Here is a 26,028-nt window from a genome sequence, read left to right as displayed (position 1 = left end):
TGTTAGAAGGGAACTCAAAGGTCAATTGAGTCCAAATCCCTCATTTTACAAATTAGGAAACTGAAGTCCAAGGGTATGCAGTGACTTTCTCAAGGTCACAAAGGCAGTAAACCTCAGAGACAGGATTTGCTCAAAATCCAGTAAGTACTCTTTCCATCATACCATGCAATCAAATGAAGTTATATCCTATTTCAATCTCTCAAACTCCCCATCTAGATTCTCTGCCTATCCATGCTCATTCACTTTTCCTCATATTATCATTGCCAGTGGGTGTGCCTTTATTCTAAATTCTGCATCTTAAAAAAATTTGTATCATTTCATAAAGATCTTCCCAGATTTCTTTGTATCATACTTGTTGGACTTAAAAGCATTGTAGTATTCCATCTCATTAACATGTCTTATTCCCTTTCCAAACTGTAAGCTCCATGAGGGCAAGGGCCAAAGCTTATCTAAAAATTCTCAGACTTCACTATGAATACAATTGTCTCCCAAGAACTGAAAACAAATAGGTCAAGAGAGATGCATGTTAGAGACAGGAGGTCCAAGGTTCAAATCCGGCCTCAGCCACTTCCCAGCTGGGTGACCCTGGGCAAGTCACTTGACCCCCATTGCCTACCCTTGCCAATCTTCCACCTATAAGTCAATTCACAGAAGTTAAGGGTTTAAAAAATAAATACATTTTAAAAAAAAGAGAGAGAGAGATGCATGATGGGTGGGTGTGATCAAACTGCAACATACAAACAATGAATAGCTCCAAAGAATATTAGGAGTAAAAGATGTCATCAAGAACATATAGGACAGGAAGAGAAGACAGTCTGGTCACATAGTGAGGTAAGGCTCTGCCAGCACCCTTGAAAAATCAGTAGAAATTGAGGAAGGTCTCCAGCATGCTTACAAAGTTGCTAGGACTATAGGGGATACAAAAATAATTAAATCTACATTTATTAAGCACCTACTATACACAAGGCACACTGCTTGAGGCTGTGAAGGAAATACAAAGATGAAGACCCAAACCCAGAGGGGGAAGGAATAAGAGAAGGTGAAGGAGGAAGACGAGAATGTATGGTAGCAACTTCTCCAAGTCCAGCGGTAACAGCAATCTGCTGCCCCAGATGTAGTGGTTTTGTCCTTACACAATGGTTCTTGGTGTCTCTTGAACATCAAATAGATAGATTCAATGCATGTAGCTTCAGGCATTGCTTTCTACTGATCCCAGCACTAAGAGAACTAAAATAACAAATTCTAACAGTGTTTGTACATTTAAGGAAAAGGCCATTTTACAAGTGTTAAGAATTTCTTTCCATCCATTACCTCATTTGACCCTCATGACAGCTCAGTGAGGGAAATGAAACAGGCGTTATTAGCCCCATTTTAAAAAGTGACTTGCTCAAGGTCTTAGGCAGACAAATGTCAGAGCCAGAGCCAGGGCCAGAATCCAGGTCTCTTTAGGCCCTGGTTAAACATTCTCTCCTTCTCTCAGTAGCTTTTGCCTTTCGGAATCTTCCCTAAAAACCAATATAGCAAGCAGGCCATCTGCTTTGGAATGGAGTTGGGGTTGACTGGTTACCATGCCCTCAGAACCCAGAATTTCAACATGTAAATTTGTCTGTACCACAATAGACAGCCGTGATTTATCAAACTGTTGCCCAATATGTTCTGTCTATGACTCCACAAAGCCTGGGAACCAGGTCACCGGGGTGCCCAGAAGTTTCACCCTCAAACCTGGGATTTTCAATGCAATCTTCCCCCAGAACTTAGCTTCCTTCTTTAGGGTTAATGATTAAATTTGCTATCATAATAAGGCAACCAGAAGGTGTCAAAAGGGACAGCTGGGAGGCTCAGTGGATTGAGAGCCAGTCCTAGAGATGGGAACCCCTGGGTTCAAATCTGGCCTTAGATACATCATAGCTGTGTGATCCTGGGCAAGTCACTTAACCCCATTGCCTATCCCTTACTACTCTTCTGTCTTAGAACCAATACACAGTATTGATTCTAAGATAGAAGGTAAGGGTGTTTTGTTTTGTTTTAAAAAAAAAGGTGTCAAAATACAGATTATAAACCTCTGGGTAGATATCATGGGGTAATCCCTTACAAGTCTTAGAATGTCTCAGCTATCCACATGCAGGTTCCATCCTATACTCATTCCCAAAAAGAGTGGGACAAGATGAGAAGGGGGCTCTGCAGCTCCTTTTCTACTCAGTATGTGGCTCAGGAGACACAGTGGCCATATGGGCTCACTCAGCTCCCTTCCTCTTTAAGCCATTCCTGGGGAAAAGAACAGACACTCATTCCAGTTCTGAGTTGAGTTTAGAAATCAGATTGTTTAGAAACAATCCTTTTGTTTTTCTTTCCCAGAAAGCTGAAAAATCTCATCTAGCTGCTAAATTTTAGAGCTGGTTCTTTGATCCAAAGCACATCTGTCCAGCCCTGCCATTTGGTTTTGGAAATTGCAATGGATTTAGAGCTGGTTTCAAAAACTACCATTAAACTGCTGGAACACGGATGGCCACACCCTCCCCCATAGTTGGCAAGGGCAAGAGAGCTCTAGGGGGTTGGGTGGCTCAGGTAAAGCCAGCCTGATTTGTATAGGCAAGCTAGAGCCTAGCAAGTCTGGCCTCCCAGGAGGTAATAGATGTCAGGCTCTGGGTTAAAAAGTCCTTTGCATTTTCTATGCAGCCATCTGGAAAACAGAGGCCAGCCACAGGGCCTCTAAGGAATGAAGGGAGACTTCCCACAGCTGGGAGGCATTGAGGGTGCACTTTAGGTAAATACTCTGTTCTTGGTGTCAAGAAGACCTGAATTCAAATTCCTCATCACACACTTACTAGCTGTGTGACTTTGAGCAAGTAACTTAACCTTTCTCAGTCATGATTTCCTCATCTTTAAAATGTAGATATTAATAGCATTTACCTCACAAAGTTGTAGTGAGGATCAAATGAGATTATTGGGATAAACTATAAAGTGCTACATAAATGCTAGTTATTATCATCATCATTATTATTAATTCAATAAGCATTGCATTTCTTCTAGGTGCTAAGATTTGTCCTTGGTGCTGGAGAGGTACTAGAATAAAGAATAGCAGTCAAATGTCTCAAAAAACTTATCCTGGGAGCAGCTAGGTAGCAAAGTAAATTAAGAGCCAGGCCTAGAGATGGGAGGTCCTAGGTTCAAATTTGGTCTCAGATACTTCGTAGTCATGTGTGACTCTGAGCAAGCCACTTAACCCCCATTGCCTAGTCCTTACCACTCTTCTGCCTTAGAAGCAATATACAATATTGTAGAAAGGGAGAAAGAGAGAAAGAAAGAAAGAAAGAAAGAAAGAAAGAAAGAAAGAAAGAAAGAAAGAAAGAAAGAAAGAAAGAAAGAAAGAAAGAAAGAAAGAAATTATCCTCCAAGAGGAGAGATAGGACAAGTACACAAATGAGTATAATAGAGAGTAGGTTAAGACAGGGGTAAAGGGGAGATCCAGCCAAAGTGCTCACTTTCAGATCATGGTAATCAGCCAAGATTTCATAGAAAAGATGGAACCTGGCTGGGTCTTAAAAGGAAAAAAAAGATTTCTTTAGGTAAAATGATGAGGATGTGATCCAAGAATAGAGGAATGGCTTGCCTGATTCACAAATAAAGTTATTGATAAAAGTAGCAGAGGAGTAGCATTGAATATTAACAAGTTGTACTTGTGCTGAAGTCCTGAACCTTCAAAGAAAAGTTTGGTAGTTAAGTGTCTAGACAAGAGTGCCCAAAGGGAGAAAAAATGGTAGTCATCTTAGCCCCCACAAGTCCACATTGACAGAAGGAAAACCAAAAAGAAAGCCTGGAAGCATGTAAACAACAACAGCAACAAGAAAAGTTATTTAGAGCTTTAAGATTAGCAAGTACTTAACATATATATTCTCATTTAATCTTCACAACAACCCAATGAGGTCAGTGCTATTCTTATCCCCATTATACAGATGATGAAATGCTCTGGTTTAGATGACTAAATAAGTGCCTGAGGCTGAATTTAGACTTAGATCTTTCTGCCTCCAAATCTAGGCTCTCTCTAGTTGTCTCTTAATCATAAATCAGGTTTAGAAGTATGATAGAGTAGTGAGAGAGGTCTTCCACTATTTCAACATCAATTAGATCTGTCTTTCTGGCAAAAGCAGAGAAAGAAAAAATTTTGGACTTGATTTTATGTTACTAACGCCATTCTTCAAAAGGACAAGCAGTGAGGGAAGCTGCTATTCTGGACCTTATTCTGGACCATAAGGAGGAGGAAGTGGTTATTGAAGTAGAAATGATGGGAACCCTAGGAGGAATTGACCACTTTACCTTAGAATTCATGTTAGATAAGGAGGCTGGGGTAGGGGTGGGAGAGCAGATTTCAAAGGGTCCAGAAGAGAAACAGATGAGAGATCATAGGCTACAATTCTAGGAAGGAGGTTAGCCTAAGGAAGAATAAGAAACTTTGAAGATGAGGATTAAAATGAAAAGTTGTCCAAAGAGGCTATTGTGGACACAGGGACTCACAAATCAATTTATTACTTTTCTCAATGTCCAATTTTGATTCTGAAAAGACCTGTATTAGGGAGGACAGTTAAGTGGCTTAGTGGATTGAGAGCAATACCTAGAGATGGGAGATCCTGGATTAAAATTTGGCCTCCGATACTTCCTAGTTGTGTGACCCTGAGTAAGTCGCTTAACCTCCATTGTTTAGCCCTTATTGTTCTTCTGCCTTAAGTGTTACAAGAAAAAAGACATTTATTAGGGATGGAAGCATGGACGGATAAGGAGGCTGACAATAAAAGTGTGGCAGCCTCATAAGAATAGTGTTAAGAACACTAAAGCTCAGAATAAGCAGGTTAACAATGAATGCTATGACCAATAAAAAGAGAGGGACGATTAATTAGCAATATTGGGGAAAAGAGGAGGATTACCAGTGGGGTAGGACTATTGCTTGAAGAGAATAATATAATAATGTACTACTGAATTTGTTCAGCTGCTTTAGTCTTATCTGACACTTCATGACCCCATTTTAGGGTTTTTTTGGCAAAGATAATAGAGTAGTTTGCCATTTCCTTTCTCCAGTTCAGATTATAAATTAGGAAACTAAAACATAGTTAAGTGGCTTGCCCAGGATCATACAGCTAGTAAGGGTCTGAGGCCAGATTTGAACTCACGAAAATGAGTATTTCTGATGCCAAGCCTAGTGCACTGTGCCACCTAGCTGTCCTGAGGGCAGAACTACTCAACTCCTATTTTCTTCAATTTTCTCTGCCAAGAAAAGTTATCTTTGGGTTAGAAAGGATAGAACAAAAATGACTGAATGGGAGTTGAAACCAAAGGTAGATAAGGAGAGGGCAAAGAGAATAGCTGCCTATGGATGATTTCAAGTGATTAGGCCTAGACAAACTACATCCTAGCATTCTTTAGACAGACATAACCTTTTCTATGTCATGGACCCCTTTGGCAATTTGGTAAAGTGTAAGGATTCTTTTTCAGAATAATGTTTTTTTAAATAATGAAAGAAAATATTAAGTATCAATATTTAATTCAAATATAATTTAAAATATTAAATATCCAATCAAATTTGCTAAGTAGCAAATAGCAAAAATAAAGATGTAATTATTTTGAACCACCCAAGTTCACAGACATTCTCCCCACCACATCTACCCACCGACTCCTTGGGTGGCCATCGACCCTAGGTTAAAAATGCTTTTTTCTCGAATCATATACAAACTCCACTCAGTGGCACTTAAATCCCTTCACAAAGTGATTCCTAACTTCCTTTCTAGCCTCAACATTCACTCCCCTTTATATACCCTACATTCCAGCCAAAGAACCTTGTTGCTTCTCCTCACAAATGACACTCCATCTCCCATTAATGTCAATGCACTACTCAGGCCCTCATACCTGGAAGGCAATTCCTCCTTACCTCCTCCTTCAAAACAAAACTCAATATGGAAATGTTTTGCATCACTGCACGTGTATAACCGATATCCAATTGTTTGCTTTCTCAGTGAGGAACAAGGAGAAGAAGGGAGGGAGAGAAATTGGGATTCGAAATTTTAAAAAACAAATGTTTTTACAGGTAATTGGGAAAAAACAAAATATTCAAAAAAAAGCTCCAACACCTCTTTCCACAAAAAAAACCTTTCCTGATCCTCTCACAGCTAATGTCTCCTCTCCCAAACTACCTTGCACTTAACTTTCTATGTATTTGTTCTCTTTATATGCATTCTGTACATACTTATACAGGATGTCCAACAAGTATACTTGTAAAAGTACTCAGTGTACTTTTAAGCTTTTTTGGCTTACTGAAATGGAAATGATAGGAACTCTAGGAAGAATTAACAATAGGCACAATAACCACAAAAATGCAAATGGAAAGAACAATTACTACAAAACAACTGAAACAGAATATTGTGAAATTTTAAAAGAAGCTTGGCCCCAAGCTCTGAAAAGATACTACCTCTTCTTTCTTCCCCAATCTACTTTATAGAGGCTGGGGCCCACGGATGCATATACTATCACATTTATTTCAATGTTTTAATATGTTTTGCTGACTTTTTTCTTTTAAAAAATGTTAGTTATAAGTGATGGCTTTCTGTGAGGGAAAAAGGAGTGATAAAGAGGGAAATTTTTTTTCAGAGGAAAATAATTGGCAATGTAAAAACCAAGGATATCAATAGAAAAGTCTTTTTTATTATGTTTTATTTTTCCCAATTACACACAAAAACCTTTTTTAACATTTATTTTCTAAAATTTTGAGATCCAAATTCTCTCCCTCCGTCCCTCCCCTCCTCCATGTCTGAAATGACAAGCAATTTGACATAGGTTATACTGCTCTTCTGCCTTGGAACTGATACACGGTATTGATTATAAGAGAGAAGGTAAGGGTTTTAAAAAGACTATTAGGCCAAACAAACAAACAAAACTTGACTGATTATTGGCAAGAGTCTAGGGAATATTATTAAAGAGACAGTTAATATCTAGAAGAAGAATTGGCATAACCCCATCAAGAACAAGTCATGCCAGACTAACCCTGTTTATTTTCTTTAGACAGTGTAATTTTCAGCAGAAATCAGTTATGCCTCAGAGAGTTTGCCTTAATTTTAAAGAAGCATTTGACAAAATATCACAAGCTATTCTTGTGGAAACAATGGAGAAAAGTGGCCTGGACAGTTTTATAATTGGGTGGATTTGGAACTGGTTGAATGGCCTGACCAATCATTAATGGTTTAATGCAATTTGGAAGGAGGTCCCTAAGTCCAGATTGCCCCCAGGTACTTATCTTGGGCTTTCTGCTGGCCAACCATTTATCAGTAACTAGGATAAAGGCATGGCTGGTATAATCTAACAAATTTATAGATTACCTAAAGCTAGGAGGGATAAGTAACATAAAATAAGTCAGTTAGGAATCAAAAGTGTCTCAACAGGTTATACTATTGGCTTGAATATAAGTTAAAATGTAATAAGGATAAATTTAAAGATTTATGCAAAAAAATATTTGTGCTTGGGTTCATAAAGTCAACTAGTTTAATATGGGAGAATGTAAGGCTTGCAAGCAGTTCCTCTGACAAATATTTGCAGAGGCTAGTATACAGCAAGCTCAAAATGAGGTAATGACATGACATGGCAATCAAAAGAACCAATGTGATGGTAGGCATCTTTGAAAGGAACAATGTCAAAGACTAGGGAGGTGAATGTTCCATTGTACTTCCTTCCAACTGGATCTCAACTAGAGTATTGAGTTAAATCCTGAGAGCCACATTTTGAGAAGGCCTCTGATAAATTGAAAGCATCAAGTGCAGGGCAAAAGGAATGAGGAAGAGCTTTGAGGTCATACATATAAGGATTGGCTGAAGTAAATGGAGATATTTAGCCTGAAATTGAAAAATCTTAAAGAAACGTGATAGCTGGCTTAAAATATTAGAAAAAAATTGTTAAGTGGAAGATGATTAGAAATGTGTTTTTTTTTCATCATGAGAGGGTAATAAGGTTGATTAGATTTATTTAAGAGGGGAATTTTAGATGCCTGAGGGAGTGCTTAGTTCCCCATCAGAGAACTCCTCAAGCAAAGCCTGGATGACTATTTGTCATGAATGTTTTCAGGTTGGCCTAGATGACTTTTGATTTTTCTTCTAAACCAAAGATTCTGAGATTACAAGGTTTTCATTTTAAACCATAAGTACTGGGGAGCCAGAGATGGCTTTTGAACAGGGAAGCAATATGATCAATTGAGTGCACTAGGAAGATTGTCTTCTTTATAATTGTATAATGAGTATTGGCAATAGAAACATGCCCATCAAGAAATTAGGGTCTTTTATTGGATCAGAGTGGACAGGTCTTGGACTCTTTCTTTCCTTGCAAATGTCATCCCCCTTGTTTTCTCTGCAGTAAATAATTAGCAAATTGCTCCACAAGGAAATAAATGCATTCTTCTTTGCTGCCAGAGACTGACTTAGCCTGGGGTGTGACAGTGTCCAAATCATCTGCAAATTGATTTCAGTTTTTAAAAGCAACAAATGAAAACAAATTTTTGTTTTAAATAAAAGCTACAAATGACTGTTGTTTGTCAAATTGGATAGCTGGCACTTCTATGTTTACAGCAATCACCACCTACTAACTCAGCAAGATCTGGAAGGCAATGTTCTTACTTGAAAATGGACACACCTTTCTTCTCAACCTTCTTGGCACAATGAATTCTCTGAGTCAGCATGCCCAGGTGCCCACAGAACCATTCTGGTCTCAGAGAAATTAACTTGACCTTTAGAGTATGTGGGATTTTTGTCATTTATGTGTATGTAGGTGAGGGTGTAATTTATCGTTTTAATTTTTTTTAAAGCCCCACTAGGAACATCTCAGGAAAGTCAGACAGAAATAAAAGCCTCACATATACAAAAACATTCAAAGGCATATTTTCTTTGGTAGCAAAAAAAAAAAAAAGAAACTGGAAACAAAATTAGAGTTCATCAACTGGGAAATGGTTGAACAATTGTGGCTCTTGGATATTATGGAATATTATCACACGTAAAAAACAGATATGAGAAAATCAGAGAATCACATGAAGATTTGTATGAACTGATAACAATGAAATAAGCGGAACTAAGAACAAATTCACAAAGACTACAATATTGTAGGTTTTTTTAAAAAACTAATGAAAAAGATGGGAAGAGTCAATGTTGGAAGGGCTATGAAAATACAGGCACTCTAACTGTTGATGGAGCTATGAATCAGCAAAACAATTCTGACTCTTCTAAAATAGTGACTAAGATGAATATATCTGCTGACCTAGCATTTTTACTCAACTCTTTCTTTATATATATATATAGGGTTGTTGTTTTTTTTAACCCTTGTACTTCAGTGTATTGTCTCATAGGTGGAAGAGTGGTAAGGGTGGGCAATGGAGGTCAAGTGACTTGCCCAGGGTCACACAGCTGGGAAGTGGCTGAGGCCGGGTCTTTATATATATATATAATACACACACACACACACACACACACACACACACATATGTATCTATCTATATCTCTCAGAAGCCAAAGACAGAAAGGTCCCAAATATACCACAACATTCATAGTAGCACTTTTTATAGTAGCCAAAGAATTAGAACCAAAGTAGATACTCATAAGTTGAGAAATGAAAAAATTGTGGTTCATGAATGAATGGAGTATTATTATGCCATAAGAGATGAGGAAAATGAATGTCACAGAGTGGGGAATAGAAGATTAAAAAGTAAATACAGTCCTTATGAGCATGTGTAATACTCTCTGATGATGCAAGTCTTCTATAGACTTCTGAGAATACCCAAATATTGTTTCCTGTCTGTTTTCCATAAGAAGAAGATGAACCTTTTACTGAACTCCTTACAAGAAACACTAACCAAATGATTTGACTTCCTCCAGCCTGGCTGGTTTTAATGAGGGGAGTAAGCAATAAGACTATGGGTAGGAGAGGTCTCGGGTCCTCTCCACCCTGGCTACCACGTAGTCTTTGAATACTGACATCTATCTGTTCCTTGCCTCTGAGGATTTGTTCTTTCTTACTCTTTAGTGAACTACCAGGATGAACTGTCAACTTGGTAAGCTTCAAAAAGTCCAGAGACTGAGCCCTATGAGGTCCAGAAGCTGGAGTTCAAGCCAGTTTATATGAACTGCTGAGCCCAGTGAAGAGCAAAGTCCCTAATGACCTGCTTGACACAGTAAGCATGGATCTAAAGTAGCCAAGAGAAAAAGATAGTGACTGATCCATCAGCTATGCCACATATAGAAGTAAATGTAGTAGGGGTAAATGCTATGTAGTGGCTGCTATAATGAAGTTGTGCCCACTCTCCCAAGAGACTGAGGTAACATAATCCTAAGTGTTGGGAGAATGATTTGTAACTTCTGTTCTTACCAGATGTTCTCAATAAATATCCTTTTCCAAAAACCAGTTGATATTAATTCGTTAAGTGATACTGGGACTAATTACTGGAGGATACTAACAACATAAGGGACATATTAACTACAGCTAGAGATTGATATTGGGGAGAAATTACTGGAATGGGGACTGGTCAAACAGCTGGCACTAGAGAAAGATACCGTCAAATTCTCAGAGGTAACTGTTGAACCTTAGAACAGATATGTAAGTCACCTGGCTCTGGGAACCCAACATCAACGTGAGCTTTGGGATAAGGAACTCTAAAGTTTATAAAGGTTAAAAGACAAATTTAGTGAAACATGGGAAGACAAATGAACTGATGAACAGTGAAGTGTGTAGAATCAATAAAACCATATGATAATAATAGTAGCAATTTATATAGTCCTTTAATAGATAGCTAGGACAGAGTACCAGCCAGGCCAAGAGTCAGGAAGACTCATCTTCATAAGTTCAAATCCAGTCTCAGAAACTGACTAGCTGTGTGACTCTAGACAAATAACTTAACCTCCTTTGCCTCAGTTTCCTCATCTGTATAATGATCTGGAGAAGGAAATGGCAAACCACTCCAATATCTGTTCCAAGAAACCTCAAATGGGATCAAGGAGGGTCAGACATGAATGAAAGATGACTGAAACAACATAGCCTACTATAGTTTTCCCTTCCACATCTCAGGGGTTATGGGTGTGGCACTTCTGCAATCTGGAAAATCCACCTAAAATGTTTTGGCCCTCCCTTTATACCAGAGAAGAAGACTGAATTTTTAAATTCTCTTTTATGGGATGATTATAGTACCTTATATGTACTCATGAGTTCCTAAACTTTTAAAGATAACTACATTTCTAGCCTTTGTGTGTCATCTTCTGGCTTTCGTGTTCTTTTCACAAACTTTTTACTTATTTTAACTTTAAAAAAGAAATGGTATATTTATGGTACTAAAAGATAAAATATGTTGATATTATACAATGCTATAAAAATATTTTGTACATTTCTGAGTTTCTAAACTTTTTCTTTGTCATCTGCTGGCCTTCACATGCCATCTGTAGCTTCCTCAAAACTCTCTCCAAATTCCCATTTAATTTCTTTTCTTTCTTTCTTTTAAGAAAAAAAATCCCTTATTTTCTTCTTAGAATCAATACTGTTCCAAGGCAGAAGAGCGATAAGGGCTAGGCAATGAAGGGTAAGTGACTTGCTCAGGGTGACACATCTAGGAGGTATCTAAGGTCAAATTTGAACTTAGGACCTCACCTCTCTAGACCTGGCTCTCAGTCCACTAAGCCACATAGTTGCCCTCTCCCATTTAATTTTTTTATGCTGCTTCACAATATAGTGAAACTTTGATGGGGAAAGTTGTGATGTGAAAGAGATACCATTATATGTACATATACACAAACATACACACACACACACACACACCACAACTATGTAAAAGGAAGGAAAAGACCAAATGGCATGCTTTATACAGTCCTTTAGCAGACAGCTAGGGTAGTCCTGACCAAGCTTGGTGAAAAGAGATGAGATGAGAAAATCCATTCTGAATGGAACATAGCCTATACTCTCAGACCTGGGTGATGTATCTATTGGTTAGTTTTACTGAACTCTTCCCATCTACCATGCACCCCCAGCTCTACTTTCTTGTTTCTTTTTTCAATTTTTTGTTGTAAAGAATGAAGGGCAGGATAGACGATGCTTGAATTGGTGGATCAATACAGTCTAATCTCAGGATGGAGGGGAAGGGAAAGAGAAGAGGAAGGAGAAGAAATCCTTCAAGATGGGTCCATAGAACTGTAGGTGGTAGAACCATATGGTCCATACTTGTCACAGAGCACAGTGCCTGACACAGAGTAAGCCCTTAAATGTTTGTTGGTTGATGGATTCTAGGCAACTAGGTTGAGCACTGGACTTGGAGACAGGAAGAACTGAGTTCAAATCCTGCCTTGGACATTTACCAGCTGCATGACCCTAGACAAGTCATTTAACCTCTCTGACACCTAATCTCAGTTTCCTCATTTGTAAGATATATTTCATGGGGTTTGTGTGAGCATTAAATGAGATGATTTACATATAACACTTGGAAAATCTTAAAGCACTTTATAAAAGGTAGCTTTTAATTATTAATAATTGTTACTGATATCAATAATGGATAATCAATAATATCGATATATCGATATTTTTATTGCCATATTGATAGTGACATGACCCATAGCTCCTATCAGTGTATTCAATAGGACCACAGAAGACAGATAAGCCACCATACAGTATACAATCTGATGACTGGTCTATATGGATTCGGCAAACTTGGGGGAGGGGGCGGGGACAGATGGCAGGAAGGCTATGCAATTATCCAGGTAAATCAGGCAAAATAAAATGCTGAGTGAGGGTGTGTGTGGAAAAACCACAGGCAATGAAGGCAAGAGCAAAACTTGGCTAGAATAATTGGATAATTGCTCAGCTCATTTTGGTGATCTGTGGTCAGAAGTGGGTGTATAATTTGAAGTCAGCACACAATCAAAAATAATCAGACCCTGCAAAGCACACATGCATTATTGCCCGTTGCCCCACGCAGCCAATTCAGTCTGCAAACCGCTTAGCGACTTCCTGCTGAGGTGGACACAGTCATTAGTGTGCTAACCAGTTTAGACTCCTTTCTGGCAGAGAAAAGTCAGGGTAAATTAAATGACCACTCAGCTGTGCCTGGGCTTGGAGAGTAGTGGTGGTGTTAGGGCGCTCAGGCCAGCCTGAAGAGGTGATATCCATTGTCTTCTATTATCAGTCCCTAACTTAGAGGAGATCATCCCTCAGAGCCCAGGGACCCCTAGGGATAACTCTCCTCTATGGCAGTGATGGCAAACCTTTTAGAGAAGGAGTGCCAGGCCCCACCTTACCCCCTCAGACTGAGTGCTGTGTGCCTGCCCCTCCAGAGACCAAGTGCTACGCCCCACCCCACCTCAGAGATCAAATGCCAAGTCCTGCCCTTCACCTCCTTCTCTTGGCCCCCCCACCTCATCCTTACCCCAGACAGGGGAAGGAGGAAGCACTCCCATTGGGCTACAGGACAAGGAGGAGTAGGTGATGAGAGGCACTATGGAGATGAGAAGAGTAAGTAGCCCAAGCACCCTGCTCCAGCTATGTGCCATGCTGTGAGCTATGCTCCCCTCCAACCTAGCTCTTCTCCAAGCCCACCAAAGGAATCATTTTTCCTAAAGACTCAATAAGCTGGGGCTCTGCATCCTCATGCAGTATGTGAGCCCCAACCCACTCAGCACCTTACCCTAGATAGGAGAGGAAGGAAGCCCTCCCATGGGGCTATTGAGCAGGGGAAGAGGTGAAGTGAGGAATGTCCTCAGGTGCAATGAGAGGGGGAGGGGAACAGTTCTACCCCTAGTCCCTCTGGGTTTCTAGTAATGAACTATGGTAGGCAAATACAGGCATGCCCACAAAGAGGGCTCTATGTGGTCTTTTTGGCACATGTGCCATAGGTTCACCATCACAGCTCTATGGTGTCAGAAAATCACAAAATTTAGAGTTGGAAGGGACTTCAGTGATCACCTAGTCTAACTTACTTGAAAAAAACATCCCCATTATACCATATCCAAAATTCAATCATCCAGTCACCACCTGACACTTCTGGCAAGAGGGAGCCACCACCTCCCCAAGGCATCCCATTCTACTTTTAGAGACCTAGCATTTCCATAGCACCTTAAAATTTTCAAAGCACTCTACATTCATATTATCATTTTTTCCCTTCAACAACCCTGTGCAGTAGGTGCTAATATTACCACCATCTTACAGATGAAAAAAATTGAGGTTGAGACAGGTTAAATGATTTGCTAACGGTCACACAGCTAGTAAGCGTCTGAGGGAGGACTAGAACTCAGATCTTCCAGACTCTCCCTAGCTGCAACCCTTTTCCTCTGATTACCTTCTGTGTCTCTGTATATGTATGTATGTATGTATATGCTTATATATAGGTATATACACATATATACACACAAACTTGGATATACATAGTTATTTGAATGTTGTCTCCCCCATTAGAGTGTGAATTCCCTGAAGGTAGGGACTATATTTTTGCTTTTCTTTGTATTCCCAGTACACAGAACAGTGTCAGTGATAGGCACATAGTAAGCACTTATTGTCTTTGGGTTGACTGACTGACATCTTGAATCCTTCAGGGTTTTTCCTGAAATCCAGCCTAAATTGGCCACTTTATAATTTCTATCCACAGCTCCTCATTCTGCCCTTTAGATCCAAACAGAACAAGCTTAATCCTTCCTCCACATGACAACTTTTCAAACATTTGGCCACAGTTCTCCTTTCCAAGTACTATACCTAGCACTCTGTGTTGGGTTTTAGTACATTGAATCTTTGGCAAGATTGATAACTATAGCTAGTGAACCATGTCTCCCATGAACACAGAAGATTCTTCATATTATGTGATTATGGAATCCTCAAATGTTAAGAGTTAGAAAGCAAACTCCCTTATTATATAGAGAACCTAAAGCCCACAATATGACAGTGAAGGAAATTGATAAATGTTGATGGGGATGTGGCAAAATTGGAAAACTGACGCATTGTTGGTGTAGTTGTGAATGGATCCAACCATTCTGGAGGGCAATCTAGAACTATATCCAAATGGCTATAAAACTACATAAAAACTATTTTTAAAAATACTCTTTGATCTGGTAATACCACTATTGGGTCTGTATCCCTAAGAAATCATTAAAAGGGGGAAAGGACCTATTTGTACAAAAATATTTATAGCAGCTCTTTTAGCAGTGGTAAAGAATTGGAAATTGGGGGGATGTCCATCAATTGGGGAATGGCTGGACAAAATGTAGTAAATGGTGATGATGAAATACTATTGTACTATAAGAAATAATAAGCAAGATGATTTCAGAAAAAGTTGGAAAGATCTGAATGAACTGTTGCAGAATGAAATAAGAAGAACCGGGAGAACACTGTACACAGTAACAGCAATATTGTACTATGACTAACTGAAAATTTGGCTACTCTCAGCAATGCAATGATCTGGGGACAATTCTGAAAGGCTCATGACAGGGAATGCTATGCACTTTCAGAGAAAGAACCATGGAATCAGATGCAGATCGAAGTATACTATCCCTCATATTGGTGTATTTACAGTTTTAGTTTGGGGTTTTGGTTTTGTATGAATGTGCTCTTACAATAATGACTGATATGGAAGTGTGTTTTGCATGATAATACATGTATGATCCAGATCAAATTGTTTACCCTCTCTGAGTGGGGGGAGGGAAGAAGGATGGTTTGGATCTTATAATTTTGGAAAATGTATGTTGAAAATTATGATGACATGTAATTGGAAAAACAAAATATCTTGGAATTAAAAAAAAGAAAGAAAGAAAAAGAATTTTAAAGAAAAAAAAAAAAGAATCTAAGTCCCAGGAAGGAGAAATGACTAGCCTAAAGTCTTGCAGTGAGTGCAGATCACTTGCAGGGGGCTGAGAAGGAAGTCCTTTGGGACTTTTTTTTTTTTTTTTTTTTGCATTGTTATCTCTCTTCTTTTGGAAGAGCAGCATCTGGGCTAGGCGCACCATTTAAATGAAATTGAAAAATACCCTCTCCCATTCAGCCAAGTCTGCCAAAGAAACACAATATAAGGGAGGTCAGCTGACTTCTGTCTCTTTTTATACTCTCACCACTTACAAAGCAAATGGTTATTTTCCCCTGGAAATATTTCAGAAGCACAACATGAAGATGCTTATAGGGCTTTTATCATCTGAAGTGCTACATTTAGGCGGAAACATCTGTCACCAGAGCCTAACTCTTTGTGTCTCACAATCCATATCCCATCAGCAGCTGAGTTGTCACACCCGCCTGAAATCTACAGCCATTTAAGCCCCTGGCACATCCCTCGGTGTGCCCATTCACAGAGCATTCACTTAGACAGCAATATGTTATTCTTATGGAACCTTGTCCAGTCGTAAGTCATAGCCCTGGGGACACAGCCTCTCCCTGAAAATCGCCCTCCCCCCATCCCACCCCCAGCTATCCAGCAGTCAGGAAATGAAATGTACTGTAAAAGTACATTTCCCAGATAAGTGAACTGCTGAAACATTATTTTAATTGGTTTTGATGGGAATCTCTCTATAATATATTACATACTTTCCTGCCTTAGTAAACAGACTGCAATATGTCCTTTTCTCAGATCCCCAGCTTTATTTCTATGAATGTCTGTTTTCCCAAGAGGTTGCAATAAAGGGATGGGGGAAGAGGGTAAAAACCATAAAATAAATTAATCCATAAACTTAGAGGATCATAGAATTTAGAGTTAGAAGGGGTTTCAGAAACCAACTACTTCAACCCCTTTGTTTTATGATTAAGGAAACTAAGGCTCAGAGAAGAGAAATTACTTGTTCAAGATCTCAAAAATACTAAGAAGAAAGGAAGGACTTGAACCCGGGTCTCAATTCCTCCATTGCTTAAAAAAAAAAATCTCTTACCTTCTATCTTACAATTGATACTGAGTGTCAGTTCGAAGAGAGAAAAATGTAAGGGCTAGACAATGGGGGTTAAGTGACTTGCCCAGGATGGCATAGCTTCAGGATTGATTCTCTATGCACTGTGCCATTTGGCTACCCTTCCAGTATTCTTTGTAATATTCCAAAAGCTTCATATATGTAACATTACCTATTCATTTATTCAAGCAAAACTTCCTTATTTCTGTCAAAGTTCCTACTATTCTTCTAGTAACCCATGTCCCCAGCAACAGGTGCTTAGAGACCTGCCTGTAGGCATAGCAACATCTTCAGCTGCTGTTGGAGCCAGATGTTCATTTCCTGAAAGACTGTGAATGCCCCTCAGAACACAGTCACTTTTACGGGGATCTCCTCCAGCTGTTGCAATAACCCCATGGTCTCCACAGTTCCCTGCTCGGTGGGAAGACAGGATGGGTTTCAGTTCATTGTAGCAAATGACACTGCCATTACCTGAGCCACAAGTCTGGGAGAAGGCATTTGAAGAGAATCATATACAATAGTGTCTTGGTAGAAGCTGACACAAGCCCCTTTTAACAGAAAAAGAAATAGGGTCCACAGGGAAAGATAAACCAATGGCTTGACCAGCTCAGGAGCAAGATTTTCTCATAACACCAAACTCCTAGAGGATGAGGTAGAAATGGAAAGATCAGGGGCCGAATCAGAGAAATTTAAGCTGGAGAGATCTGCATGGACCAGAAGGGGTGTCAGTAAAGCAATCACTTCTTTGACATAATCTGGCAAAAACTATAGGCTGGATCAGGTCAAGAGCAAGGGTTTGTCAGGATACCAAAATCCAAGGGGCTGAAAGGGAAGTAAAAAAACTAGAAGCCAAGGCAGAGATTTCAAGATTGATACTGTCTTCCCAAAGATTAAGCCTCTTCTAATGGTTTTAAGAGTTCCTACGCACCTCCTTCCCATCCCTATCCATGTCAGTATAATCATGTGTGGATCATGTGTGGATCCACTATGCCACTTCTAAAATATATTCATCCCTCCTCCTCTCCTTAGTGAGATGTTCCTGGAAACAAATGTTTAAAAAGAAAGAGGGGGGGAAAGCAACTCAGCAAAATCAGCCACATATCAGGTGCATCTAATTGGATAATATGTGTAATATTCCACACTCGCAGGTCCAGTCCCAATAAAGTGAGGGAGGAACAAATAGATCCAAGCTTAGCTATTATTATTATACTGCATTTAATTATATTGTATTATTCTTTCAGTTTATGATTTTGGAGTTATTATTTTCCTGGCTTTGCTGACTTCATTCTGCATCAGTTCATCTGTCTTCTTATATTTCCCTGAATTCTGTTTATTATTTTTTTAGGTCACAGTAATATTCCATCACATTTACTACTGCAGTTGTTTAGCCAGTCACCAACTGATGAGCATCTACTTTGTTTCCAGTTCTCTGCTTCCACAAAAATGGGCTGTGGCATATTAATATAGAATGCCTTCCTTCCTTCTTTTCTTTTTTTCTTTTTCTTTTTTCTTTCTTTCTTTCTTCCCTCCTCCTTCCTATCCTTCTTTTCTTCCTTCCTTATGCTTATGCCTTTCCTATACAAGGTCCTCCACACGTGGCTCTAACCTATGTTTACTCTATTCCTCATCTATAATTCCTCTTCATGCACACCATTCCTACAAAGCTAGGCTATTTACTCACTGTTATCATCTTAACCTCTCCTGTCTCTTGCCTTTGCTCAGGCTTTGTCTTAAATCTGGAGTGGATGATTCATCTACTTCACCATTACATTGACTCCTCATCTCCTCTTATTGAAATTCTTCCCTCTCCTTCCCTGAAGGCCCAGCTCTCAGGGTCTTCCTTCTCCATGAAATCTTTCCCAGATCTTCCCCCCTTCCCCTAATCTGGAAGTATTCCCTCCCTCTTCAAATTTCTCATCACAGACACATCCCTAAGATAACAAATCACCACTACGCAATCTTCCTGTGGTGATGGGGGACTGGACTCAGTCATGAAAGATGAGAGACGTGGTTCATTACCTTGGATATTCCCTCTTGAATGTGTCTGGGTCCTAAGACTCCCAAGCATCACAAGACTCAACTATGGACTATACATGATGTTTTTCTTTTTACATCATACCACTCCCCAATGACTCTATCCTATAAAACCCTCCCTTTTAATAAAGAAATACAGTTAAGCAAAATAAATAGACACTTTGGCCATGGACAATTCATTCCACACCTGCAGTCCATCACTTCTTTTCCAATCCTAGGAAGTCATGCATAATCAGTCACGGTGTTGCTTAAAATTCTAGCGTTTCTCAAAATGATTTTCCTTTAGATTATTGTGGCAATTGTGTACACTGTATTTTTGGCTCTGCTTACTTCACTCTGAATGAGTTCATGCTAATTTTCCCAAGTTTCTCTTCATTCTTTACAGTCATTATTTCCTATCACATATCAATAGTCTATTACATTTCTATTTTGTAATTTATTTGACCATTGCCTAATTAATGGGCACCCTCTTTTGCTTATAGCATCACTTCTTCCAAACATGCCACCTGACCCTGTCTCCTGATTTGCCGTCTGCAGTTCAAACATCTTTGTGCTTCCTAAGAGATTTAGTCAAATCAGATGGCCTTCCAGGAGACCTCCTTTTATAGTAAGATTTTGAAAGGAGCTTCCAAAGGAGGTGCGCTTAGTTGCTTCTTGCCACACTGTATCACCCACAGCCAAGTAGAAAAGTTTTTAAAAGGAGATAACTATGAGGCATCAACAAGCTGTCTAAGTCAATATTCCAGAGATTTAGGAATTGTCAGACTTGGCAATTGAAGTATAATGGAAATGGGGCTCTGCCCAACATGAGAGATCCTTAACTAATCATGGGATGGTCTCAACAGCTCAGGGCTGGGCACCAAAAGGATGGTTCATTATAGAACCCACGAGTACTGGTTTGTCTAGAATAGTGATTCCCAAACTTTTTTAGCCTACCATCCCCTTTCCAGAAAAAATATTACTTAGCCCCTCCTGTCACATACTATCACCATCCCCTTACAGTTATTCACCACCCCCAAATGCACCTGTGGCCATCACTGCCTGCCCTGGATTGCTGCAGCACCCACCAGGGGAAGGTGGTGCCCACTTTGGGAATCACTGGTCTAGAATGCATGTGCTTAGCAGTGTGAAGGCCTCTTCAGCTCTGGATGAGCATTATTCAGGACCTTTGGCCCAATAGTTGAATCCAATAATATTCAAAATGGGGCAGGTAGGTGGCACAGTGGATACAGGGCCAGGTCTGGAGGAAAGAAGGCTCATCCTTGTGAATTCAAATCTGGCTTCATATGGTACTTGGGTGTATGACCCTAGGCAAGTCACTTAACCCTATTTGCCTCAGTTTCCTTATCTGTAAAATGAGCTAGATAAGGAAATGGAAAACAACTCCAGGATCTTTGCCAAGAAAATTCCAGACGAGGGCATGAAGAGTCAAATATGCCTGAACAACAACATACAAAATAGGACTATCCTGAGAAATGCTCTGGCTGCCAGATCTCTCACCTTAAGCCTATATATCATCTTACCTTCAACACACGGAGCAGCAGCAGGAATAATCAGCCTGTTTGTACTGAGTAACTGGAAGATTTAGGAGATAAAGGAGATTCTAGGCTGCAAATGACTAAAAGGAGACTGGTATTATCTAGTAGTATAGAGAAAAGGATACAGTCTCCAAAATCAAATGTGGGAATGAGTGGAGAATATGAATCCAAGAGCCCTCACTAAGCCTACCCGGAATGGCCACAGCTTCCTTTTCTGGAGGAATGATTAAATGATGGCTTTAAGAGAAGGGATAGGGACAGTTAGGTGGCTCAGGGGATAAGGAGTCAGCCCTGGAGATAGGAGATCCTGAGTCCAAATCTGGATTCAAACACTTTCTACCTGTGTAACCCTTAGCAAGTCACTTAACCCCAGTTGCCCAGCCCTTACCATTTCTCTGCCTTGAACCTGATGCTTAGTGTCGATTCTAAGTCAGAAGAGAAGGCTTTTTAGAAAAAAGAGAGATAGGAGATGTCCTTTGTACTTGAAGAAAATCAAAATGATATCATTGGGTTGGAAATGAGAGGCATGCTGCGAATACCATTATTGTTAATATCCTCATAGAGAAGCATTTTTTTTTAACCCTTACCTTCCGTCTTGGAGTCAATACTGTGTATTGGTTCCAAGGCAGAAGAGTGGTAAGGGCTAGGCAATGGGAGTCAAGTGACTTGCCCAGGGTCACACGGCTGGGAAGTGGCTGAGGCCAGATTTGAACCTAGGACCTCCCGTCTCTAGGCCTGGCTCTCAATCCACTGAGCCACCCAGCTGCCCCCCAGAGAAGCATTTTTGATTTAATAATATCTTGCTAACCCATTGTCATTTATCCTTTTTTTTTAGAGTACCAATGACATCACATAGCGATATCTCAACTTGTGTGTGAATTGAATTTAAGTGACACCGAATTGCATAGTCATTGGTCTCACCCTCTTCTAGAGCTGCTGAAGTCTAGTAGCAAGACCTGGGTTGTAGTAGATGACCTTGGCCTCTTTAATGTCTGACCGAGTTCTAAACACTCCATGGTCATTGGAACAAATTGTTCTCACCCACCCTTCCTACCAGGGGATGTTGTCACATGTCTTGGGTTGACACCCCCCCCCCCAATTCACCAATGGATTTGAGACCTATTGGTTGTCCTCAACCTGGTTTAGCCCACCTGCCAAGACAGTTTTACTTGGGTGTGGCCATGGCCCATACTATATAGCTTCTTGGAGCCAGTGATGGTGGACACCAAAGCTCGATAAGCCCCCACACCAAAGGTCTTCCCTGAACATCTTGTACTCCCCACAAGGAGGGATGTTACCAACAAGGGTGGTTATAGAGGAGCCTCACTAGGGCTGGGTATATGAAATGTGCAACAGAGACTCCGTCCACATCCAGCAATCTAGGAGGAAATAATGAAGCTACTCTCACTGCTTTTGGTGCTAGTGTACCCTGGCCCAGACAGTCCAACTCCGGAACAAGTTAAGGGCTGAAGTGGAGGTGAGAGTAAAGAAGCGGATGGCAACAAAGCCTCAAATTTTCCCCTTCTCTGTTCCCTGTTCAGATCAGCCCAACCTTAATATTTGTTACAGTGCAATCTAGGGGAGAATGGGGAGGTGGATGGCAGATGAAACTCACCATGGATAGCTCCAGCTGCAGGGCTATGGTGTTCCCCTTCCTGTCTTCCTCCAAGTATTACTTGACAGACTACCTCCCAAGAAGGATTAGGACTTTATGTAAGACACAAGTAGGGTCTTATGCTGCCTGGGAGCCAAGACAGACTATATCTAAAAAGGAGCTGAGTAGCGATGACACAGCCTATGGATTTAGCCTCGGTCAGAGCCACTGATCCTTCAAAACTTATCCCAGTCCTATATGCCTGGAAGAAATGTTAGTAACTGAGATGCTCCTCGTAGCACATTGCCTGATCTTTCTCAGTGCTCATCTTTCTGCCTTGTATTACAATTCTTTATTTGTTTGTTTTTAATAATATTTTATTTTCCTCCTATCGTATGTGAAAACAAATGTTTACAATTCATTTTTTTAAAGTTCTGAGTTCCAAATTCTCTTCCTTCTTCCAAGCTTCCCTCCCTGCCCTCCCCCTTCCCTGAGAAGATAAGCAATTTGATTTAGATTTTACATGTTTCCCAATTACATGTATCCCAATTACATGTGTAAATGCTATGTCCTTCGATTAGATGATAAGCTCCCTGAGGACAAGGATTGTGTCATTTTTTTAGCTTTGAAGCCACTGGCCCAGTGCTTTGCACATGGTGGTGCTTAATACAAGTTTACTTGAAATGATTTGAAATGAACTGACAATTGCTATGCAAAGAGACATTTAGACTCGACAAGAGGAGAGACAAATGAAGAAGTCATAGCCTCTGTCATCAGAGTCTGGAAGCTGGCAGTGGGGGGAGGGCAATGCTGTCTAGACATGAACCTGAGTAACCTCAATACAAAACAAGATGTGATAGGCTCCGACAGGGACTCCAGAGCTTGAGCTTCAGCCTGAGGCTGGTCCCAGAAACCCAGTGACATGTCACTACAGAGAAGCTAAAAATACCCGGGCCGACGCCACGCATCGCCTTCCTCCTACTGTTAGAGGAACAAACAAAGACAGTCTGCAATCAGGCAGGCTCAGTGGCACTGTGATCTCAGAGTGCTGGGGAAGGCTTGATTAGCAGGCACTGCCAAGGAGGCCAGGGTAGATGAGCCCCGAGGAGAGTAAGCACTAGGTGTTTATGGAAGGAAAGGCCCAGGTTCATAGGAGGAGAATGGCAAAGCTGGAAGGAATCTCAGAGCCCTTGGGGCCAACTTTCTGATTTTAGATGAGGAAACCCAAACCTCTGGAGTTGGGTAATTTTTCCAAAGATAGGATTTGAACCCAGCTCTTCTGATTCATAGCTGATGCTCTTTGCATCATAGATAGATTTGGTTTTTTTGGTCAATCAATAGGCATTTTTAAAATTACCTACTGTACATATCTTTTTCCTTATGATCTCTTTGGGGTATAAACCAAGCAGTGCTATGGCTGGATCAAAGGGCAGGCATTCTTTTATAGCCCTTTGAGCATGATTCCAAATTGCCAGCCAGAATGGCTGGATCAGTTCACAGCTCCACCAGCAATGCATTAATGTCCCAATTTGGCAACATCCCCTCCAACATTCATTACTCTCCCCTTCTTTCATTTTAGCCAATCTGCTAGGTGTAAGGTGGTACCTCAGAGTTGTTTTGATTTGCATTTCTCTAATTATTAGAGATTTAGAACACTTTCTCATGTGCTTATTGATAGTTTTGATTTCTTTATCTGGAAATTGCCTATTCATGTCCCTTGCCAATTTATCAATTGGGGGATGGCTTGATTTTTTGTACAATTGATTTAGCTCCAGAAAGGAAGGATTTGAACCCAGCTTTTCTTATTCTTAACTCTGAAGCTCTCTGCATCATAGATGGATGTTGTTGGTCAATCAATAGGCATTTTTTAAATTACCTACTGTATATGAGCAACTTTGCTCAGGCCTGGGGAATATTCTACATCCCCCACCAAAAAAAAAAAAAAAAAGTCCTTCAGGAGCTTAGTCTCATGGGGAGACAACTTGCAAACAACTACATAAAAACAAAGTAGGAGGGGGCAGCTGGGTAGCTCAGTGGATTGAGAGGCAGACCTAGAGATGGGAGGTCTTAGGTTCAAATCTGGCCTCAGACACTTCCCAGCTGTTCGACCCTGGGCAAGTCACTTGACCCCCATTGCCCACCCTTACCACTCTTCTGCCTTGGAGCCAATACTCAGTATTGACTCCAAGACAGAAGGTAAGAGTTTTAAAAACAAACAAACAAACAAACAACAACAAAAAACTAGGCACAGTGAATGCAACATTGGGCCTAGAGTCAAGAGAGGAGTCTTCCTGAGTTCAAATCTGGCCTCAAGACAGTTGCTAACTATCTAACCCTGGGCAAGTCACTTTACCCTCTTTGTCTTAGTTTCCTCAGCTGTCAAATGAACTGGAAAAAGAAATGACAAATCACGCCAGTATCTCTGCCAAGAAAACCCCAAACGGTCACAAATAGCTGGACATAACTGAAAAACAACCAAACAGCATAAATATAGGATATATTTGCTGTTTAGACAGACAGATGCATTTAGAGTTGGAAGAGACTTTAGAAGTAATTGAGTCCAGCCTCCTCACTTTACATATTAGGAAACAAGACCCAGAGAAGTCAAGTAATATGTTAAAGGTCACACACATAAGCCCAGTGTCTTCTGGCATTATCTAGTACAACACTCCTTCCCCTAGACCAGTGATGGGCAAACTTTTTAAAGAGGGTGTCAAAGGAAAGGAAATGCTCCTCTGTCAGTCTGTTTCTAAGGCAACTCTTTTGAAGTTTCATTGTATTGTATCCTATTCATTGTATTCATCAGATTAGGAAGACTGTGGGGCAGCTGGATAAAACATTTCAGGGGGCCACATGTAGCCCATGGGCTGTAGTTTGCCCATCACTTCCCTAGACAATATGGCTTTGGTTGAGCCTGCATCATGTTGGGCCAATTCGACAGGACCTTCCTCCAGCTCACCAGCAACTCCTAAAGGCTACCTGGGGGGAAGCTTGGGAAGCTGGCTGCTTCCCTCACATCCCTAAAACCATTGACCTATTACACTTGGGCCTGCTCTCAGGACCAATGCTTTCTTGGGCATCTTGGCCTGCCAAAGGAGGGTGAGATCTACCACTGCGGGCACTCTTTGTAGCAAACCTGCCCATTGACTCAACGAATCACTCTCCAGAGAGGTATAATTGGAATACCCTTTCTGCACTCCATTCCATCAGCCTGGAATTGATTCCCTTCAACTCCATCACCTCCTAGTGACATTGTGTTCCTTCCCCTCTTGTTGCTGGCTCATAGATTTGTAGTTAGAAAAGACTTCAGAAGTCATCTAGTCCCACCTCCTCATTTTAAAGATGAATAGGCCTAGAGAAGTGAGGAAACTTACTCAAGATCATACAGGTGGTAAGCAGTGGAGGCTGGGTGTTAGCTGAAGTCTTCTGACTCCAAATCAATTTTTTTCATGGCTCTATGCTGTTAATTCCCAGCTCAAGCACTTCTCTTTCTCTCTCCCTCTCTCCCTCCCTCCCTTCCTTCCTCTCTCACTTCCTTCCTTCTTTCCTTCCTTCCTTCCTTCCTTCCTTTCTTTCTTCCTTCCTTCTTTCCTTCCTTCCTTCCTTCTTTCTTCCCTCCTCTCCTCCCTCTCTTTGCTCCATTCCTTACTTCCTTCCCTCCTCTCCTCCCTCCCTTTCTTCCTTCCCTCCTCCCTTCTTTCCTTCCTCCTTTCCTTCTCTCCTCCCTTCCTTTCCTTCATTTCTTTCTTCCCTACTTTTTTCCCTTCCTTCCTTCCTCCCTCCCTTCCTTCCTATATATGTATTAGTTTTTCTCAATTCTCTTCCTTTTTCAAGGCTTCCGTAATCCCAGTTCTTTAATCTTCACCCCCAGCCAGAGCCAGAAATGATCTCCCCAAGACTCCTCCTGTGGACTTCATCATTACATCTCTCTCTCTCTCCCTAGCCAGCTCCTGCAATAGATGAG

Source organism: Gracilinanus agilis, chromosome 2 (assembly GCF_016433145.1).
Source record: "Gracilinanus agilis isolate LMUSP501 chromosome 2, AgileGrace, whole genome shotgun sequence".
Classification (NCBI taxonomy): domain Eukaryota; kingdom Metazoa; phylum Chordata; class Mammalia; order Didelphimorphia; family Didelphidae; genus Gracilinanus; species Gracilinanus agilis.
This window is presented reverse-complemented; position numbering follows the sequence as displayed.